General features: G+C 35.1%; 1 protein-coding gene across 2 annotated transcripts in view; it reads right to left on the reverse strand.

Moving 5' to 3' along the window:
• CACNA2D1 (calcium voltage-gated channel auxiliary subunit alpha2delta 1) overlaps positions 1-22027 on the reverse strand; it is a 452272-nt gene that overhangs the window by 75076 nt on the left and 355169 nt on the right. The window lies entirely within an intron of this gene.

Genomic DNA, 22027 nt, shown 5'->3' on the forward strand with positions numbered 1-22027 from the left:
CCCAGTGTTCCTTCACAGATGGTCTGCATGAGTCTTGCACACTGAGGATCTCTAAATATTCTTACTCTTCTCTCATCCTTACTTTTTTTTCTTACCATTACTTTCCTTCTGGACATTGGGGAACAATGGACCTGTAATGAATTACTGAATATGCTTTTTTTTTTTTTTTTCCCTGCTGGACTCCTACTCACAAAAACTTTCCAGCTCACTGACTGCTTGAATAAAAACTCTGTTGATTTAAGTGTCCTGTAGGACATCCACTCTTATAGATTTGAAATATTTTTGTCATATTTCCTTAAAATAAGCTTCATCTTCTAAATCTTTATTTCTTTCATGTTCTTTTTTAAACTACTAAAAAAGAGCAGATAGCTGATCTTTAGAAAAGTATTTTAGAATAAGGTCTACATAATATATTGTAGCCAAGATATGGCCACCTAGATTATTAAAATCACTCCATCACCTTCTATTCCAATTATGTTTTATCTCAGACCTGAAAAATGGAGCATGTTCCATTATTTCTGGAGATCAAGCCTGAAACAGAATTAAGAAGCCCCTCTGACTCCTAATTCATCAAAGTAACTAGTAACACCCCTGATAAAAGGTTTTGCAAAGAAATAAAAACACTGTTCCACAGCCAGATCAATAGAGGTGAGCATCAATTTTGGCTCCTCTTTCTTTACTCTCTAAAATTTAAGAAACTACTCCAAGAAAATTGCTTTTTACTTTTGCAGCCATTCCCTACCCTTTGTGTTGCACGCAAATGGTCCCAGTCAGATACACCTTGGTATTTCTGAGTAGTTGGATGTGACAGAGTAAAACCCTTAGAGATCCAGTGAAACAAATTCAATTTCTCCTTCCACAAGTCTGAATTTTGCTATATGAATTTACACTACAGTCAGGAAGATAAATACATGAGTTGTCCTTTCTAAGTCCTCAGTTCCCCCCTGCTCTACTCTTTGTGGCTACAGAGTGATTGTCACCAGGCTGGTCAGGTGTGATGATCCCATTCCCCTCTGCCACTTTTCATTATACTCACTGGTTTAATTCCTGTTCAATATTCACTGAAGAATTAATTATTTTCTTACTATTACTACTTTCAAATTTAATAATTTGGGACCAAAAAACCCACCAAAAAACCAAGTCAAATGAACTAAGCCCCAAGATTCCCTTACATGGAACAACATATAAAACCTGCCTGAAATCAATAACCTCTCTCCAACCTCATCAGCACACTGTTTTTCGGTTGGAATTAAATAATTTATGACCATTTTTCACTTCTGAAATATAACTTGCAAGATACTGCTTTGGGCTGCAATTCTCTTGATATTAAAAAAGTAATAAAAGTAGGGTTGGATACCTCATAAATAAAGGAAATTCACCTACATTCACAGTGATTTAATATATAGACCAAAATAAGATCAGAGGGACAAGGAAGGGGACCAAAATTTGCTCATGTTATGGAACTTTTTGAGGCATTTTGAAAGAAGCACTACTATGGGCAATAGGAACTTGAGCTTGGCTTTGCTTTCACCAAAGCAGGACTTTTCTGTGGCTTACTTTATCAGAAAAAAACAGTTTTCTCTTATCTCTTCCTACTTACAGAAGGGCATTTACTTACACTACATTGTTTAGACACTAAAGTCATGCTAAAGAAAAAAAAATCCAAAATTTTAGCATTATTGCTAAAAATTAGCAACATTGCTCCAAACATTATTGGAAACCTGAACATGAATAAACTCAAATCATATGATACTGCCCCATCCCTGGAACTGTTTAAGGCCAGGCTGGATGGAGCTCTGAGCACCCTGGTCTAGTGAAAGAAGCCCCTGTCCATGGCAGGGGTGTTGGAACCAGATGATCTTTACGGAATTTAAAACACATCTTCCTCCTCCTCCCCGCTCCTTTGGTCTAAGATGGAGAAATACTGGCTCAGGGAGTCAACCCATTACAGATTGTGAAAAATTGATGCTGTAAATTCATAATTTTTCTGAACAGTTTGCCTGAACAGTCCAATGGGCCACAGCTCAATGGGAAGGTGGTGTCTATGCACGAGCTTCCCCAGGAAAAGAAACAACTTCTTGGCTTAAACCACAAAAGAATACAAGTGGAATTGGGCTATGTAGTAATTTTTAGGTCTCTCTTCTATTTGATACAGGCCTTATGTTGTTTTTTGTTTTTGTTTTTTTTCAAACAGGCAAGCGAGACATTTAATACTGCATCTAAAATTGCTTTTATTTTATACAAGTTCCCAATCTTTAAAATTAGCTAAGTGGTAGATTACAATTATATCTTGTGACATGCCATTTTAGGAATGCCATTTTCACTACCTTTTATTTAAGAAACCATAGATATTACAGTACAAGGGAAAAAAGAGGAGGCTGAACTGCTGAATCTGAAGTATCATTTTCAAATAAGCAAGTTAATTTAACAATAAATGATAGGTAAATGTTGTATTAAAAATATGGAATCCAGATTATCATTAATCATATGAATTATTATGTTGAAACACCTTAAGTGTGTATTGCCATTTAGGAACACATCAGACAGCAATTTTTTCATGGTACCAATATTACTGGAATATTGTTTGAAATAATTGTCATCCAGAAACAGCATCCACAAAATTATTTTGAAAATTTGAGCAATGCTGCTATTATAGGGACCTTAAAGCAATTGGACTATTTGAATTCATAAATATACAACTGGAAACTATCCCAAAGAATATTTTTTGTTGTTTCTTTAAGCCTTTATTATACCCCCTATTATAATGCCTTGTCACCAGAGTCTTGGGCTAAACCCATCACTTTATTCTTCCTGCTAAATGGATTTGGCAATATTTGGAGAGTGTGAGTATGTATATCCAAAGCCTTATGCAATCCACAATGTCCAGCAATAACTTCCAGTCTAGCAGAGATCATGTGAGCATAATCACACTTCTGCCTCCAGCTACAAGAGACAGGCCCACTTTAACACTCATCTCCAATTACTTTTTAAGTGATACTTTAGCCCTAGAAAAAAGTCTAGTTTGAGGCTTCCCCTGTGTTCAGCTTTTCTTAATGTTGCCTGTACATAAAGTACATATCTGAAAATTAGAAAGTGCAATGTATTTAAACCATGAAAATAATGCATTTTATTTTTGAGGAAATTATTTTTTTTATCCATGAGAAAGATAGAGGAATTACAATAGTCTCAGTTAGGGAATACTAGTTTTTAGGCATAAGCAGGTGCCTAGTATTCCTCTATTAACTAACTCATTTCCTCCCCTCTGTCTTGCTCAGACCATGATAAAGTATTTATGACTTCTAATAAGTGTGAAATTGTAGGTTAACTAAGCATTGCTAGGATATGATGTGGTAAAATTGAAATAATAGCAGAATAACACAGATCTTTCCATTTCAGAATTAATGGCAAGTCAACCACTACCACAAGTATGTGTCAACTGTGAATCACATGTTAAATGAAACACCAGCTGAATGAATGAAGTAAAACAGTACAACAAATTGAAAACCAAATTAATTCCAAAGTCTTTGCAACCTACTGGGGAACCTGCAATGAAAAAAACCACGGAAACGCTGTTGGGGCATTTACTTGCTAAATATAGGTTTGCACTTCTACCACTTAGTTACACAATGAAGGAGCATGCAATGGCCATCTGAATATTCCAGTTCTCCTTCTTCACTTGACAATAGACAGATCTTACTTAAATACTTACATTTAGCAGCTGCTCAAAAGCATAGCTAAAGCCTTTTTTGTAATCCGTAATTCCTTTAGCAGAGATTTTATAGACAGCTTCTTTCAGTTTCTTCTTGTTTCTCACATTAGCTTGGACAAGATGATTAAAGCAACTTACATTCTGAGCATTATTATTAAACTGGAAAAAAAAATAGAAATAGCATTAAAGACAGTTAATTTTCTTTTCTGTGTACTGTAGCAGTAAAGATCATTGTTTTCTGGATTTTTGTGATATAAAGAATGTCAAACCCACATTTTCATTTCCCCTATGCCGAGAGCAACTATTAGTGGTGGAGATTACAAAATGAGACTATATACTAAAAAAACCAAACAGGCATTTGATGCTTGACTCAGTGGCAACCCCCAAAAAATCTATTATAGTGGAAAAAAATCCCACAAATTTTGTTTCAAGTTTACATAAAGAAATAAAACTCAGAAATGCAGAGTTGAGGAAATAATAATAATGAAAAAACCCCAAAAACACAACCTTTTTTAACTCCCTGAAAATACTGGTTGAGTTATCAGGTGACTTCCATATTGCATGAATTAGTTTGGTGGTTTACAATCTGACTTTGAGATCAGAATCAATTAGAATATGTAAATTATGGAAGACAAAATACACTGTTGGAAGCACAGGACAGTATAGCTGCAAATATGAGAATACTGATGATAGCAATAGAAATTTGTGTCTTGAGAACACATACTTCTGCTGTCTTACATATCCATAATGACTACTCCCTGAAAAGTAATTTATATGATTTTCTGACATTATGTAAAAACATACACAGAAAAATTTTATAGTGCAAAATGTTGTCTGCATAAGTGGAAATCAGTTTAAGATTGCTTTCTAAATTTGTCTCTGTATAAATATACATATATTCACGTATACTTAAATACAGACCTCACAATTTACATTTCAACTGAAAGCAGATAATTATGCCTCTTCCTGATTATGGATGTTCAGTGAAAGTAAACATAAATGTAGTTTTATGCGCTCAACCTGGTGCAAAGCCTTAAAATAACTTAAAAATCAACCTCATTGGCTAAAATCTTACTACTGCTAGCTAGTTCAATAGTGCTCTATAGATTAAAAGGTAAATAAGGTCACAGGTTTCAATAAATGCTCAACTACTTACATGCCTAAAATAAATCACTAAGTACCAGGCACAAAGCACAGAGAGAGAACTGCTGTCAGCAGCAAATACCAGCCTGCAACTGTAGAACATATATAACAAACAAAACTTAAAAGGAGGAAAGTATTAATAATATTAGACCATTTTTAATAACGCCTAGTATTTCAATTAATGTTATTAGGGGGTTACACTGTATGTTTTAATGTATTCCATATAGCCCAAGTAAGAATATTTTTGGGACCAAAAAAACCCCAGCATGTTTTGCTGCTTAAGCAAAGCCATGAGATGCTCACACAAATGTAACCTGTTCACTTGGATGCAAAACACTGACACACACAACGATGTTTCCAAGAAAGTTTCTTATAGAAGTAACCAGAAAATCACCTAATGATTATTGGATACATAAACCATGAGGGAGTGAAAACAGTTATTGAGCTGTGGAATTATTTCAGTTTGCCTCAACCTAAATTTATAGCCACGGTAGGAAAATTACAGTCATAAAATAATTTTATAAAGACAAGGTCTGAAAACCAGAAAAACAAGGTCTGAAAACAAAATCTTGTCAGATTTTGAATTGGGGCAAAAGTACAGCAATTGTACCTGGAAAGTAGAAAAAAAATATTACCTAGTAGGCAGCACTGCCATACAAAAGCCAATTTCATCTGAAAAGATAAAGTGAAAACATTCCTCTGCTTCACCAGTAATATTACATAGAAATTATTTAATAGCCTAATACAAAATATATCCTGAGTTTAATCCTATGGCCTGTGCATGTCTTGTCTTGGCTATAGCAAACAGCAATTTAGAGGTTCAAGTGAAAATTCAGTGACAAGAGAAAATTTCTCCCTGGAATGTCACAAACATTAAACTGCCAGTCTAAGTTGCTTGCTAGCAGTCCCGCAAACATATCAGGATAATTATTTATAAGAAGGTCAGGTATCCAGCACATATAAAATTATACAGAAATTCTTTTTAAAATATTTTCAGGAATACTGGTTCAAACTGTGCAGGCAGCTGACAAGGAAATTGTGCAATACTACACTAACATTGCACTGTACTCATAAATGCTCTTAAGTGAACAAAGTGCCAAGCCAAAGCGTCTGCATCTGTAGATGCACAAATGCTGATGTAAAATGCAGGAGAGAAGTGACACATTTGTAGCATGGAGAGTTCCATCAACCAAAGTCTGCAAATGTTGTAATTTAATTAAGCAGATGTATGAGCCAGCTGTTTGCAGAGACATCAGTCAACATTAATGTTAATGCCAGTCAGAAAAGCAGATGAGCAGAGATTTTGATTAGATGAAGGAATCAGTAGATGGAACAGCAATCCTCCAGAATGAACATTTCCCTGTTTGCTAGGAGATGAAGACAAGGCTCAAATCTGACTGATGAAAATGCTCAAAGAGGGAAAGAAAATTTAGGGGTGAATTTAATTAATCTGAACTCCAGTAAAGTACTGAAGTAATAGAAGGATTTCATCTATAAAAGCCATCAGATCATCCTTAAAACTCACTTTCCATATGTGACAAACACCAGGATCATTCAAAACTTAGAGTTAGCCAAACTGAGCTTTTAGTTATGTTTATCTGAAACATAATAGCAAGAGTGGCACCATAATTTTTTACACATTAAGATGTGTAAAAATTTACACATCTTAATTTAAAAGCCAAAATAACTGCTATAAGCCTTTACTGATTACTGGTCATATTGTTTGACCCCTAAGTACCATAATAATGCTTATTTCAGTTCACAAGATTTCTTGAAAACACAATCACTCAGTGTTAAAATGAAGAAGGAATATGCAGGCTTTCAAAAATTAGTTGCTATTTCAGAAAGCCCATGTTCTCACAAAATCAAATCCTGTCAAAGGTGTAAAATTAAGGTAATTACAACCTATGCTTTATTGAACAAAGTGTTCTCAGTGTATCTATGTGAAATATGTCAGTTGTGTATTTATCAGGCTGGCATTCCCCCTAATTATTGCAGTAAATATAAACATATCCAACAAAAGTGCTACTGGTAAAAAGGAAATAAATTGATTTTTTTATTCAGCCATGGGCTCAGTGATTCACTTACAAAACAACATATGACATTTAGAGGCAAGTCATTAACTGGCTAAAATGGAAAGCTACTCTATAGATTCTGTCACCAACAATGGTAGCCACTATTTTTTCAACTATATGAAAAACTTATTCCTTGTCTAAGCTAAAATAAGAGAGGTTTGCAGCAAAACAGTTATAAATCATGGGAAACAGGGTAACCTTGAGCTTTTATTTTAAAGCATCATGAAGTATTAATATAACTAAATCTGTCTTGTAGTTGTACCTTCAAGGTAAAGGATCTAATGCAGTTTCCACTGGATTATTTCTCAGTTACCCATTTATTTATATCCTTTAGCAGTTTCCACCTTTGGGATGTCCCAGAACAATCCTCTGTCCTGAGGAAATTAAGACCTCCTCCTCACAGGTTTGGGCAGGAATAGCTAAGCCTTCTACTGGGGCACAAAATGTGCCAAGAGAACTTGACCTCATTGACCTCAGACCACCAGTACAATCTTTGGCCATATATGGGGCAACTCAATAACCTGAAATTAAAGAAAACCAAATCAACTTATCATGAAAGTCCAAACAAAGGGCTTTGGGCCTAATGCTGCTTGAACTTTGTCATTCTGGGGAAGGTCTGGAACAGAAACACTAATCTGACAGTATTACAAGGACTTTATCTTCTGACTCACAAAAGGATCAATTTGTGAAAACCAAGTGAAAAACAAACAAACAAACAACAAAACAGTGAAAAATTATACAGAACTGCAGCAAAAGATCTAAGCTTGAGACCTTTTCCCTCCCTTGGGTAGTCCCACTGAGCTGTGGGATCCTTCAGCCACATGGACCTCTGCAATCCACAGTGCCCCAGGAGAGGAACTTATGGAAAACAAGAAGATGTTGTTCTGAAAACCTCTTCTAATTCCAGAATAGTTACTTATGCACTGCTAAAAGCCTCCTCTTTTCCACAATCCCAACCTGGAAATCCTTCTAATAAGGTTACTAAAACTGCTATCAGAACATTTGGTTACTGGGGAATTCAAGGGAAGTGAAGCAGAAATACCGATTTATTGCCTATATCTGGTCCCAGGCTAAAGACTTTGTGGATATGCAGATCAAAAAACTGATAACAAGATGCTACAGACAGGTGTTTTCATTAAGAGGTCAGTGTAAGGCAAAAGAAGTGGGGAGAAACAACCCTCTCCCCGGAGAAAACATCTGAAATGAAGAAAGAAAGTATCAGAATTCAGAACTGGGATATACAGGGACTGATAAAACATTTGAGATGTTTAGCAGAAAGATCAAAGCGATCGATCAGCCTGGAAAAAAAAAATCAGGAAACAAAATACATCAGTAAAAACCAAACCCAAACCAAATAATTCACAATATATTGTGGGGCTCCATTCTGAAACTACATTCTTTTTAATACATTACCTGCTTAGCAGATACAAACTACCCTGTCTATAGGGAACTTATTTTATAAATCTGCCCTTTGCAGATACCAGCCAACCTCTCCAAAGCTGACAAACTTTAGAAAGCTACACAGAGCATATAAGTCCCAGGGACAGCCACACTTTAACATCACATTTTCAAGTATTACTCAGTATCTTGGACTCCTTCTGAAATTTCTCACCAATGAAATGAGAAAAGTTCTGAGTTAAGTGAAGCAACAGGAAATAAAAAAGTAAATCCAAGGCAATTCCCCACTAAAAGAATATGCTTTTTCCCTTTTCTTTGTGCAAAGAATTCCAAATCCTCAAATTTGCCTTTTAATTTGATATTAGTTAATTTGCTATAAGCCATTTAAGCAGCACATTCAAACAGTGCACAAACTTTTAAAGCCTGTATTCTCATAAACACTTCTTCAAAATGCACACACAGCTAATACCATTTATTCTGAAGACTGCAGAACTGTGAGAGAAAAATCCTTGATTTCACAGCAATGTATAAATTGATGAGTATTTCCAATTCTCTTCTATATACCCATCTATCCCTCTCTATAATTCTATATGGATCTCCATCTCCCAATGAGATATATAAAGGATATAAATTTAAGGGATATAAATCCAAAAAATGCAATGTCAAACATTCTGTTGGCAAGTGTAGGAGGATATTTAAATACAAATAAAACATTTCAGTTGATTCTGATTCTTCTACGAAAGGAAACACAGAGCTTTCCCTTCATTACACTAAGACTTCACATTTATTTAATGCTAGAAAAACAAGTGGGCTTTGAAAAAAACATCAAAAAAGAAATGTTTTAAATAATCAAAGAATAGTAACTTGGGGCATTATTTTTTATCAGAAAGTGTTCATTTCTGTTTCTGACAATCAATTTTTTTTTCAGCTGTATCTGACATCTTCATATAAATCTATATCTATATATGTATACATAATTATAAATATGTACAGTTGTTTAATTGTTTGACATGATCAAGAAAGCAAGCTTCAGCCAACATTAATTGATGCTTTCCAGAAAAAACATTACTCCACTAAGTAAAATCACACTCCTCAAAAAGCGTGGCTATAACTTAACATAATCCTCACAAGAAGAAACAGAGGAAATCAGCACGAATTCTGTGATTCAGTTTGAAAAGGATAAAATCTTCTGTAAAGCGTCTCATTATTGCAAAATCCAAACCAAACGCCAATAAATGGAAAACTTCAAAAAAAGTTTCAAGTTTAAGTCACTAGGTGGCACTAAAACAAAATAAGTTGAACTGGTCTTAAAAGTATCAGGAAATGTGGGATTTTACATTTCTGGTGGAGGACATTGGTGCTTTCTGTGACTCAGAAATTCTCATTTCAACGAAAACAATAAAATATATCCATGTTCTAAATTACTGAAAAAACACAAATATTAAAATCTACCCTTCTTCCTTGAAGGAATATTTCCACATCTTGAACACAAAAGGTCCTGACTCGAGGAGGATGAAAATGATGGAAAAGCTGCAAACCAGCTTAGTTTCTAAATGTCCTTCTGTGCCTCCAAAATCTGTAGAAGTGACAACATAAAGTATGTAGGACCAGATCTTTGTAAAACTTCAGATTTTCCCAATCATCCTTACCTACTGCCTCCCTCTTCTGTCAGTATTGATTCAATATATCATGTTTAATCAGAATCTTCAGGAATTACCTAAGTTAATAGCAAAAACAAAACAAAACAAAGCAACCCAACCCTCCCCACCCAAAACCAAAAAAACAATAACAAAAAACCCACCCAAAACAAAACAAATCAAAACAAACAAACAACAAAACCCTAGGAAAAAACTCCATTTCCAAAATTTCTTACATGAAATGAAAACCTGACTTAATCTGCATGTAAGTTTTGCATTTTTAAACATTCATAAGTGTTTATCTGTTATAGAAAATTATATAAACTTGAACCAGGCACTAATTTCTACACTTAAACTTGCTATAAAGATAAAACATTTAGAATACCAAAATACCAATAGCTTAATAAATCAAAAACATCATTCCAGGAAAACTGAAATTTGAGGAAAATAGAATGAGTTTGCTAAAGACTTACTCAGATACTACTGCTGCTGACTTTCAATCTGCTGAGGTTTGTTGCTATGCTACTTCTACCTCATGGCTAAATCAGTTTGGTGACCCAGTTGTATCTATATGTATTAAATGAGCAATAGTGAAATAGATCTGATTTCACCAGGCTTTCATTTTGTAGCTAAATCCGGCTTTGTCATTTTCTTTTCCTTTTTTTTTTTTTTTTCTCCCCTGCTGCTTTAGGCTTGGTAATAGGATTTCAGGGTTAATCCCAAGAATAACTGAATCTTGAATAAGGCCAGTTAGAATCTGAATTTGAGCAGTGAGAACATATTATAAATATTTATCAGAACCCATTTAGAGAATACTATGAAGGCAATTTGCAAAGTTTTATTCCCATGTAAATTCTCAGTACACAGAAAATCTGAGGCAGTTCAAGCAATAAAGGTTTGTAATGTGACATGAGAGAAAATAATATGTGATATCGAAGTTCACATATTATTTTCAGATATCATACCTTGCTATAGAATAACTTATTTCTCTTATTCTATGACTTATGTACAGACAGTCTTCAGTACAATCCTACAGATACAAGGTAGAGAAAATATAAGAAACTTATTCTTGTACTGAGAAGGAGAACACCTGCATTTCTTAAATTGGATTTCAAGTAGCAATGAAACAAAATTTGGAGTATATGTCAATTTGCACTATTGGCATTTCCTGAGATTTGAAATGTATCACATTTCTCTTCACTGTTAAACATATATATGTTCATCATACACCAGAATTCGCAGAATTCAACAATATAACTGTTAGCTCAATAAATAAAACTGTGGAAAAAATATAATAATATTTTATGGCAGAATAATATAAGATAAATATCAGGGAAAAGACCAAACACAAGGCCAAAGTCTGCTCTCAGTTAGCTTTGTTAACCTTTATAACCAATATTATTATCTCTGCATAAATCAGCAGATCTCCCACTAAGTACCCCAGGATTAATGTTCAGGCCATAAAGTAAAATGCTGCACTGCCAATCTCAGAGTTACAACACTGAGCATCAGCGTAGGCTGATGTTTGCTTAGCAAGGTGAAATTTATGGTCTTTTTATGCTGCTGCAGCTAAGTTAGCATGTATTATTTACTTCAAATCATGTGCTTGTGACTTCTACTGAAAAATTCAGTACTGTAAACTTCAGCATCTCCCAGGGAAAGCTGCTGATCTAAACGACAGCACTGCTGTAGTGCTGCAGCCCTGCAGCCTGCCCTCCATAGCACTGCTCCCCAGATGCACAGGGGTAGAGAGCTAAAATGGGAAGAAACTTTCTAGAAAATTATTTTTTAGACATTTTTCTGTTATCACTTGACAGGGAGAATCTTCATTCAGTCCAATTCAAGGGGTTTAAAACATGAAACACCCTTGCCAAAAAGATGAATCATGAGAACATATCAAGTTGGAAGGGATCCACAATGATCATCAAGTCTAACAGCCTGCTCCATGCAGGGCTACCAAAAACTAAACCACAGATCTAAGAGCATTGTCCAGACACTTCCTGAACTCTGACAGGCTTGGAGTAATGACCAACTCCCAGGGGAGCCTGTTCCAGTGCCAGACCATCCTCTCAGCAAAGAACATTTTTCTAATGCCCACACTGACCTCCCCTGACATTCCTCACGTCCCCTCACTGGTCATCAGAGTGAAAGTTTTAAGTATTAAACTGTTACCTACAGATTCTCTTGATATGTGAGGTGGCTACTCAGGGTATGAAGATGAATGTTTAATTGGTGCAAGAAGTTACAAGACAGAGATGCATTTTAGCATCAGCTCACATGGCAGAGGGACAGCAGGGGCTACAGAATCACCTCTGCATTCTCACATCTTGACTCCAAAGTGCCTGCCCCCCTTTTAGGGCAGAGCACTGTGCTTGGGTGGGCAGGTGCCTGGAGCTCCAGAGCAGTGAGGAGGCTGCAGCAGCACACTGCTGACATGGGAGATGCGGCTGCTAAGGCAGGAAGTGAGAGGCAAGAGGGAAAAGTGTGAGTCTGGGAAGTGTGAGACTTGAGAACTCGAAGAGTATTTCATTCATGCTTTGCCTAAGTTAGGAGATCCTTTAGATTCACTCCAAACTACAACACTGGCACACATAATTATTACCTAAAAAAGAGATGATTGTTATAGAATATATATTTTTAAAAGGGGGAGGTCACAGAACAAATAGCCTCCACCTCATCTCAAAACTTCAGGACAGCCTGCATTTTCTTCTTTTTTTACTAATATGGGAAGTAATTTTTCTTTAGAGGAACCACTAAATCCAGCCCAGCCCAGCGTCTTCAGAACTGGTAAGGAATGAGTTTATTGTTGAAGAAACCATTCTCCTGTAAAAATTTTTAATTACATTGTCACAACACTTCCTGATAATAGTCTCCTAGTTGGAAAGCTGACTCAGCAATGCATTTTTGGTCCACCATCTGACATGCCATAAAACATCCCAAGATCAATGATATGTCTGACAAAGCAGGAGCCTCTTTAGTAAGATTGGTGGTTTACTGAAAATGAAGAAACTGGAAAGAGCCAACAGATTTATTAGCCAGTGGAATCATGAGGTAGAGCTATCAAATCACTTCATATGCCACTAAACCACACATTTTAAATACTTGTTTTTATATACTACTTTTTATAAACTCCTCCTTTTAAATACTACTAATATATTATAGAATTCAGATTTATTCTGAAAATCACAGATGCCCATGCCATGTTTTGTTAAAAGTCTGACTCCCTGACATTTGACAAGAGGAAACAATAAAAATGTGTATTGATGCCCAAAGCAATCCCTGAAAGTAGGAATGGAGGTGACTTCTCTAGTCAGCTATATTGTACAGTAATAAATATGCAGTTTCCAGCAACTCTCCAGCTCCTGACAGCCTAATGTAGAATTTGAGCTTCTTATTTCCATTCCCTTTGGCTCTTCATGCACTCAAGCACTCTATTCCCTAAAATTAACATTTTGTGACTGATGCAAAATTAAACAGATCTTCTTTTTAAATTTGTATTATTTCTTTTCCAAATCTTTCCATTTTTATTTTGTCAATCTTACACATATTTTGAACATTTTCTTTCCACGGTAAGCTAAAGTTACAGTTAATACCTGTGAAGCGCATTTCAGGTTTGCACAGAACTTAGTATGGAATATTTAAGAGAAGAAACCTTAAGTAAGAGTAAGGAAATGGATTTAGTTGGTTTGGAGATGAAAAATTTGTGTAAAACAGAAGGGCTGGTCCTAGAAGTCTCTAATAGTGAAACTTGCATATGTGTTCACATGAATGTTCTGCATTTGTTTGTGTTATCTGCCTGGACTTCCTGATTTACATATATTATATATATATGCAATGCATGTATGTGTATATACCTGTGCTCCATGTATATTGTGCCAGCTGGGAAGACATTTGGTAGGATATATGGCACAGAGCTGCAGCAGCCTCAGCTCTCTTGGGGTTTTGAATCTGGCATGATATGCTTTCCCCTAATAGGTAAAATAATAGATGTATAAACAAATAAATTGCAGAGTTCAGAAGGGTTGGTTATTAATTTGTAATTCTAAAAGAAAAATAACTTAAGCTTCTAAAGGTTTGTCAGGTTTATTTGTAGCTATGTAACTCTCAGTTTAACTGAGAAATTAAGAAAAAAATAGTTCAAACACATTCTTTCTTTCTAAATCCTGTAGCAATATATCAGGCAAGTCCAGATGGTCCTTGAATAAAAACATGAGTCGCTTCTGTGTGGGATGTGTCTGGCTGTAGTGTTACAAAGGCTTAGTAGCTTGTGCACATTTCTGAGGTGAATGTGGTAACTTGGCCTCTGGAGATGGTCCTGGTCCGAGCTGTAATTCTCAGAGAGATCAGAACTGACATGATGTTTATGTTATATTGGTTTTTACACACTGACATTATTATTTTAAGCCAGATATTCCAGAAGAAACATAAGCAAGTACCACAAGGAATGTTATCACTGGGACGGAAAAGTAACACTTCATTTTCACCTCTCTGTCGCAGACTATTCTATATATGTCTGCTTTATATAAGTAATTGCCATTTGGTCGTATTGCACAGGCAATATTGTAGGGCATGTTAAAATAAAGTTAACAAGAAAATTTTACTTACCCTAAAGATAAGAGAAAGCTTAACTACTGAGCATGTCTTTTGCTAGCTAGACATGGGAAAACTGTTAAGTATATAGAGAAAAGAAAAAAGTAATTGGCATGTATTCCCTGTTTGCAAAGATGAAAGCTTGGCAATATTTACTATTTTGAATATTTTTATCACCCAAAGGTCATGAAGTACTTTCCAGTCCATTAACAACTAAGATGGATGATTGTCAATTGTCAGTGGACAAACATTGACAATTGACATTGTTCTGTCCAAGTTGACAGGACAAAACAAAACGAAAAAAAACTCACCCACCCACCGAACCAAGATCTTTACATATTCCTGATTTAAGGCTAAAAGGGGCAATGAGACATTCCAATCTGACCTCTGTCATACTGTCTCACCACCCACCTATCACTGGTCATTAAAAATCCCTTGGCAACTTCTGCAATAAACCATAATAATTACATTTAGTGGTAGATGCTTGCTTAAAGTGCATCTTCCAGAAAGGCATTAAATATTGATATGAAGATAATAAGAATCTTTTATTGGAATTTTTTTACGCATTTTAACTAGTTATATGCCAGTCAAATTTATTTGGCTTCAACTGGTGCTTCTTGCAGTGTTTTCACCCGACAGGTTTGAGAAATTATGGATACAAGAGCTTCCCCAGCAACAGCACTTCTCATCTGTGCTGACATCAGTCATTAGACTATTTATCTCTGCACCCCAGAACAACCAAAAAAAAGCTCAAATTCTGTGAGCTGGAGAGCATGTCTCAAATTCAGCTTCCCAGATGGTGCACTCAGGTGTGTCAAAAGATGCTTTCTAGAGCCAAGCAATCAACTCCAAAACACTTTTATGTCCTCAGAGAAGACACCTATAATATTTTTTGTAAAATCTGAGCCAATCCTTTCTGTGTTAAATTACTGATATGTTCCACAAATATGTAACAGTATTCAGCTACAAGACAGGAGTCACACAGTCAAAATCCGAGTTCAAACACTTACAATTTGCCTTCCAAGAGGGAAAATGAACCATCAATCCATACATTATTTAGATGAAAAGTTTTCTCTAGCAATGTCACTGAAGCTGTACAAGCATTTCTAGCTCATCATGTCTGATGAAGATTGCAAGAAGTTTGAGTCCCAGTGGTCCCTCACTTCTTTTTTCTTGACAACGAACTGTGTAATTTGCTTTCCTGAGGATCAGGGTCCCACTGAAGTCAATCTCATTTCAAAAAAGTCAGCTAATATAATATCCTCACTACCCTAATATTCTTCTCAACTCCAGCTCCCCCTGAAAGACTTTTAACAGATCTTTACTGACTCCTTTCTTGACTTTCCTTTTGGAGAGAGGTCAAAAAGAAACACAATTCTACAAGCAGCAAAAACATTACATGATGTTGTTTATACCACTGTAACTCCTGCTGCTAAAAAGAAATTTCTTTCCAACTTCTTAATAATCCCTTGGCTTCCATAATTCCCAGATTTTTTCAGTTATTTGCAGAATACTCATCTTCATTACATTTCCTAAATGTGTCTTCCAGATCTATTTCCCCTACACCTATTTCCATAGACACATAGCCTTGCTTTACCTAAAATTATTAGCAATGCAGAAATTAAATACTAGATTTTGATCACAACTTCTCTGAGCTTTTTTTAACCCTGCAACTACAGTGCTTATTAAAGATACCTGCATGAAAAAAAAACCCACATTTAATTCACTTGCTCCTTGAAAATGGCAGATGCAAGATAATGACCTACCATTAAGGAATGCTAATGATTTTCCATTAAGGAACATTGTTATGAAGATGTGTTTATCTGCAGCTATTGTTGCCCTTTTCTTGAAAATGAACCATTCAATTTAAGAGAAACTGAAAGGTCAGTTAGATGGATTGCTGTTAAGAGAATCAGGAAGCACAACACAGACCTAAACTTGCTTCTATCACTTTTTAGTGACTAGGGAAAAAAATCCAAACCACATTCCCCTGCCAAAAGAAAGGAATTACATGTATTTGTTTACTGCCTCACACAGTTATAATGCTGAGGAGCCTGTACACTTAATTGCAGCTACCGTGATTCATTACCTGAAATGCTTCAAGATTAAACCACTAAGAGAGGTTCTTATGCAGACACACTTATTGTAGAGGGAATCTGATTCTCTACCTAGTTTTTCATTTGTCAAATAATGAAAAAGATGATAAACATCTTCAGATTTTCTCCTCAGTATTGTCCATTAAGGAAAATGAGAAAGATACAAAGCACATCAGCAAACCCCTTCATACAGGAATCCTTCTCATTTCCTCTAGATCCACCAAAAGAAATATTTCAGTGCCACTGACACAATGATCATGTTTAATTTCTCCCTCAAGTGCTGATGTTGTTTGGAAAAACTTAGCACCACTGAAATTTTCTGGGTCAACATTCAAAAACACAATAAAAAACCGCTCATACCATTTTAGAATGCAATTTAATTTCAGGTCCACTAAAGCATTACATTGAAATAATAGAGGAAACAAACTTTAAGTTATTTTTAAATAAAAATCTTCAAGCTTTTGCCAACGGAATGGAAGTACCCTCATACAAAGCTAAAATTTCTGGCAAAGATAGTACGAAGCATGACATAGTACATGGCTGTAGAATTTAGCACCTTTCTCCTTCTCCTTCAGGCTAAGGTTTCCACCCATGGCATGTTGGTTAATTTTTAAAATAAACTTAAGAAAGTAGTTCCCAGAAGGAAAAAAAAAATCTTGTATTTAAGATAGTGTAGGTGTAATATGAACTGCAGAATACAGGATGGATCATGTAGCAGAAAGGAAAAGGAGCACTTGATATACTGAAACAACTTTTACAAAATTTTCTTTTCTCTCTGGTAGCATATTTAAATATTTTTATTAGGAAGGAATAAAGATTTTTTTCAACTCAGGAGTAAGAGAGACAAAGTAAACAGGTTTGCAACAACTGAGCTGTAGAATTGCATGAAAAACTGCTATTAAAAATCAGTGTATCATCCACTGATTTTTTATTTTTATCCCCAACAATAATTTCATAGGCTAGGTGCACAGTTTTTTCTTTGAAATCAATTAATGTAGAAATCTCCTTCTGAGTTTACTCAATGTGCAGAATTCAGAAGAGCAGATGAGCTTTCTATTTTCCCAGAATATGATTATGTTCTATCTCATATGCTCATGACCTTTAATTTCTAGTTCCTAAACAGTAAATACTAGTTTGGATTTTTACAAAAGCTAATGGAATTTAAAAAGTACAACAGCTCCTGACCTTTAACACATCTGTTGCTGTAAGGGAGTTTTCTCCTTTGTGTGGTTTTCTTCACCTCTGCAGATTTGAAATACATTTCCCCTGCACACTGCCCACAATCACAAACAAATTACACTCCCTGTGTCAACATCTGAAACCAAGTCACTAAATCACGACGTGCTGGGATGGAATTGCTGCCCCTGTCATCTACTGCTCGCTGCTATCAAAGCCTGTAACCGGATTAGTGGGAAAACAGCTGTATTACTCACACATTTAAGCCCTTTCAAACAGCAGGTTTTCTCCCTGCAACAAAGCACAGCACTTCAGATAAGGAACATGCAAATCCCAAAGGAAACCATGATATATTAACCCCTGGCTATCTTTTTATGACTTAATAGCTCATTCAACCTTTCCTTCCCTGGAAATAAATGCAGGAGCTATGTTTATTCAGTAGAAGTAATGCTTTTAGCCCATCTACTTTTAAGCTTTTTTTTTCCCTAGGATTTCCTCATATACAAGGCACAGTTCCTTAAATCCTCCTGTCACTTTTAAGAAGTGATTGACATGAGCTCAAATCTGTGTCTTTCAGTTGTGGGCATGAATCATCGTGCATATGCGCTTTGTGGGACAACATCTTGGCAGAGGTTAGCAGTGAAACAGCTCTCTAGTTAACTCAAAACCCCAGACCAAAGACTCCATGGTTATTAAAGCTAACAAGCCATAAAACAACTGTCACATTTTAGGTCAAAAGATCCATGAGGGAAAGAAAAATTGTAGATAATGTCCAGTTGGTGGTAGTCTTCATATATCCCTATGCTAATGCTGTATTAATGGAATATTTCACTTAGCTCTTTGGAGTTTTTGATTAGCCTATTATGTCTAATACTGGGACACTTCAGGGGAAAATGTTCTTAAGCAAAAATATGCAACACATGAATATTTTTTAAAAAATATTTAATAAATATGGATTTACTTCACCTAGAACAAAATGTTTAAGTTGCTATTTTGTGTGTTGAGTTTATTAAGAAAGCACTGGAGTCGGACTTTAGGTATACCTACTCCATTATGAAATATTTTGTGAATCAAGAGAATAGAGTCATAGAATCATTTATGTTGGAAAAGACTTTAAACATTATCTAGTCCAACTGTTCAACTGATTCTGCCAAATCTTTAAAAACAAAAGAAATATTTAAAAATAAAATCTTCAAACAGACCAAATTTCTTTACAGTAGTACAAACATTTGTTTCCTATCTATAGCATATAATTTCTTGTCTATTACAGAAATAAAATATATATATGTTGTAACACCTCCACCACAATTCCATTCATAAGTCATTTGAATACATGAAACCATAGGTTTTACACAAGTAATTATAATACTGAAAAGTTTTAATAAAGACTTTTAAATTATAAGGACACAACATCAAATGGCACATCATGAAAGATTTAGAGATGCCATGTTCTATTATGCACATTTCTGTGATTGTTGTCCTCCACTGACGATGAAAACAACATAAACAAAATGTCCTCTTTGGTTCTGCAATCAAATTTCTGATGTGAGCCATTAAAGTTCATTCAAAAGGAAAAAAAATGTCCTTACATATTATAAGTAACAAACCCCTGGGGAAAGAAATATACTGTAGAAAATATTTAAGGATTTTTGGTCCTTTTTTGACACAAATCCCAGCCTTGAGGCCTCATTAGAGTAATACTGAACCTCAGCTAATAAAATACTCAGAGCCTAAGGAAGGTTGAGCATTAACATAAACTATTTTTGGTCATCTTGGAGCAAATGTAACAAAATAGTTTGGAAATATGCGTAAATCAAGAGGTAGTAGGGTTTCAGATTTTCCAGTAGTAAAAGCTGGCACAGATCCACTGAACATAGTAATCAATTTCCATCAGATTAGGATTACAAGCTTTTTTTTCTTTTTTTTAAGCCAGTGAAACTAAGAAGATTTCAACTCCCCAATACCATTAGAGAGAAGCTTATTTCCTTTAACAACAATAATAAAAAACATCAGGGTTTTTTTTCCACTCTAATTCAGACCAAGGAAAATTGTCTTAACCACTGTTAAAAACTTTAACAAAGGAAACATAATTGAGAGTAAGCACTTGTATGTTCCTTGCAGAAAGCTCTAGCTAGACTGTATCAGCAATCCATGAAGTGGTTTGAGAAAAGATTTCTTTTATTTACATTTCAGGTCTTTCTCACTCAGGCTGGCTACAACATGAATCTACAAGCTGAAAATTATTTCCAAATCATTCCAGTTACTCATCATTGAGGCTGTCTTTTTTTATTAAGAATATGCCAGTGCTCTCATCCTAAATCCTGAGAATCAAAACTATACAGTTGAATAGCTTAATTTAAAAAAAAAAAAAAAAAAAAAAACCAACAAAAAACCAAAACCAAAACCAAACAAAAAAACCCACCAAAAAAACCAAACCAAAACCAAAACAAACAATCAAACAAACAAACCAGAAACAAAAAACAAACCCCCACTACCCCAAAAAAAAGTCACCACAACATGAGCAATCCAAATATCTTCTGCGTAGAACATCTGGGAACCAGCAATTATTTGAAGAGAATTTACATATACTAATCAAATGGGAGAGGTTTTATACAGACCATAGAATGATATTGGAAAGGAGAATTTGGCTGTGCAGGAGTTTATTTAAATTACTTTTGCCCTTCACTCAAATGTATGTATAATATCAAATCTAGGACATTCATTTTATTTTATAAGAAAACAAATGCAATATATTTTAAGCCTCTTTGCAGCTTAACATTCAGGTATCTCACATCTGGTATTAAAAATAGTTTGCTTTTGGCTTTGTTGACAATGCAAATTTTGTGGAAAGAACAGAGATACTCACTGAAACTACATTCACAAAGTCATCATCAGACAAGGTCTCCAACATCTCAATGACAGACGTGCGGATCAGCTTCAATGTCAATCCACTGACACTCCCACTCCTAAAAAAAATCCCCAATAAAAAAGTTGAATTCAGCAAATATTGTGTATAACATAAAATACAGAGCATCCACCAGAACTCTCACCAAATTTCATGCTAAAATTTAATTTAATTCCTGACTTCAATTTAATTCCTGAATTCTCTAATTTTTCATTGGTGTTACTAAATTATTTATAACTATTAAAGAAGGTCCAAAATTGGCATAAAAAGTCCCTGTGCCTTAGAGGAGGTCATAATGCTACATCCTTTACTTATTTCCTTTTCAAGAAATCTGAGTTTACCACCTTCAACCAACGCATTATCTAAACATTTTATACTCCTACACACAGATTTAAAGCTCTGGATTTCCAGAGACACAAATGACAGCTTCTTTGATTCAAGGCAAACCCTAAGCTGAAGTGAAGAAATAACAAATGTTGATAAAACTCAGTGCTGATATGAAAGCACTTCACCATGTGTAAAGGCATTAAATGCAAATTCTATGCCTCAGAAGCTTTTCAGCACAAAGCAATCTGACACATCAGCTTCAATGCTCCTTTCAGCTCCTCAACATTGCCTACACCACAGAAGTCTTGCTGAGGCAGAGAGCAAGCTTTTATTCATTTATTTCCTTGCTTTCTAACAATGTTTTATAGTAACCAATTTTAAAATCTGTATCGTAAAACACACAAAGTCCACACACATTCTTATCTGTCAGGCTCATTAAGTCATTATCACATCTATTACAATGCTTCTAGTCATTTGCTTTTAGGTTTGTGCTTTGCAAAAATCTTGGCATGCACATGAGAAATATTCACTTTATTGCTGATGTAATTAATCAGTTAAAACCAGAAAAAAATATTGAAGTGATTTAAAAAAAAAACCCACATTTTCTTGCCTTATGTTTAAATAACTTTCATGTTTGGTTTGGGCTTTTTGGAACTATTTTCTTTTAAGTATTTATTTTGCTCATACCACGATTTTTGAACCTTGCATACAAGGACCTTACAATTCCCTCTCTATTTTTTAGCATACAGATATCCGTTCAATGCGTCAAAGTACTTTTATCCCACTAATGACAATATTCAGACATGAAACACTTACGCATCCACTAAAATAAGCATGTCTTTGGGAGATGCAGCTCCTTGGATATACCTGAAATAAAGAAATGGTATGAATTACACAAATTTGCATAAACAATTTTGCGTGTGATTGAAGACACTCTGTGATCTCTAAACTCCAACTTGCTGAACCAAAAA

Source organism: Sylvia atricapilla, chromosome 5 (assembly GCF_009819655.1).
Source record: "Sylvia atricapilla isolate bSylAtr1 chromosome 5, bSylAtr1.pri, whole genome shotgun sequence".
Classification (NCBI taxonomy): Eukaryota; Metazoa; Chordata; class Aves; order Passeriformes; family Sylviidae; genus Sylvia; species Sylvia atricapilla.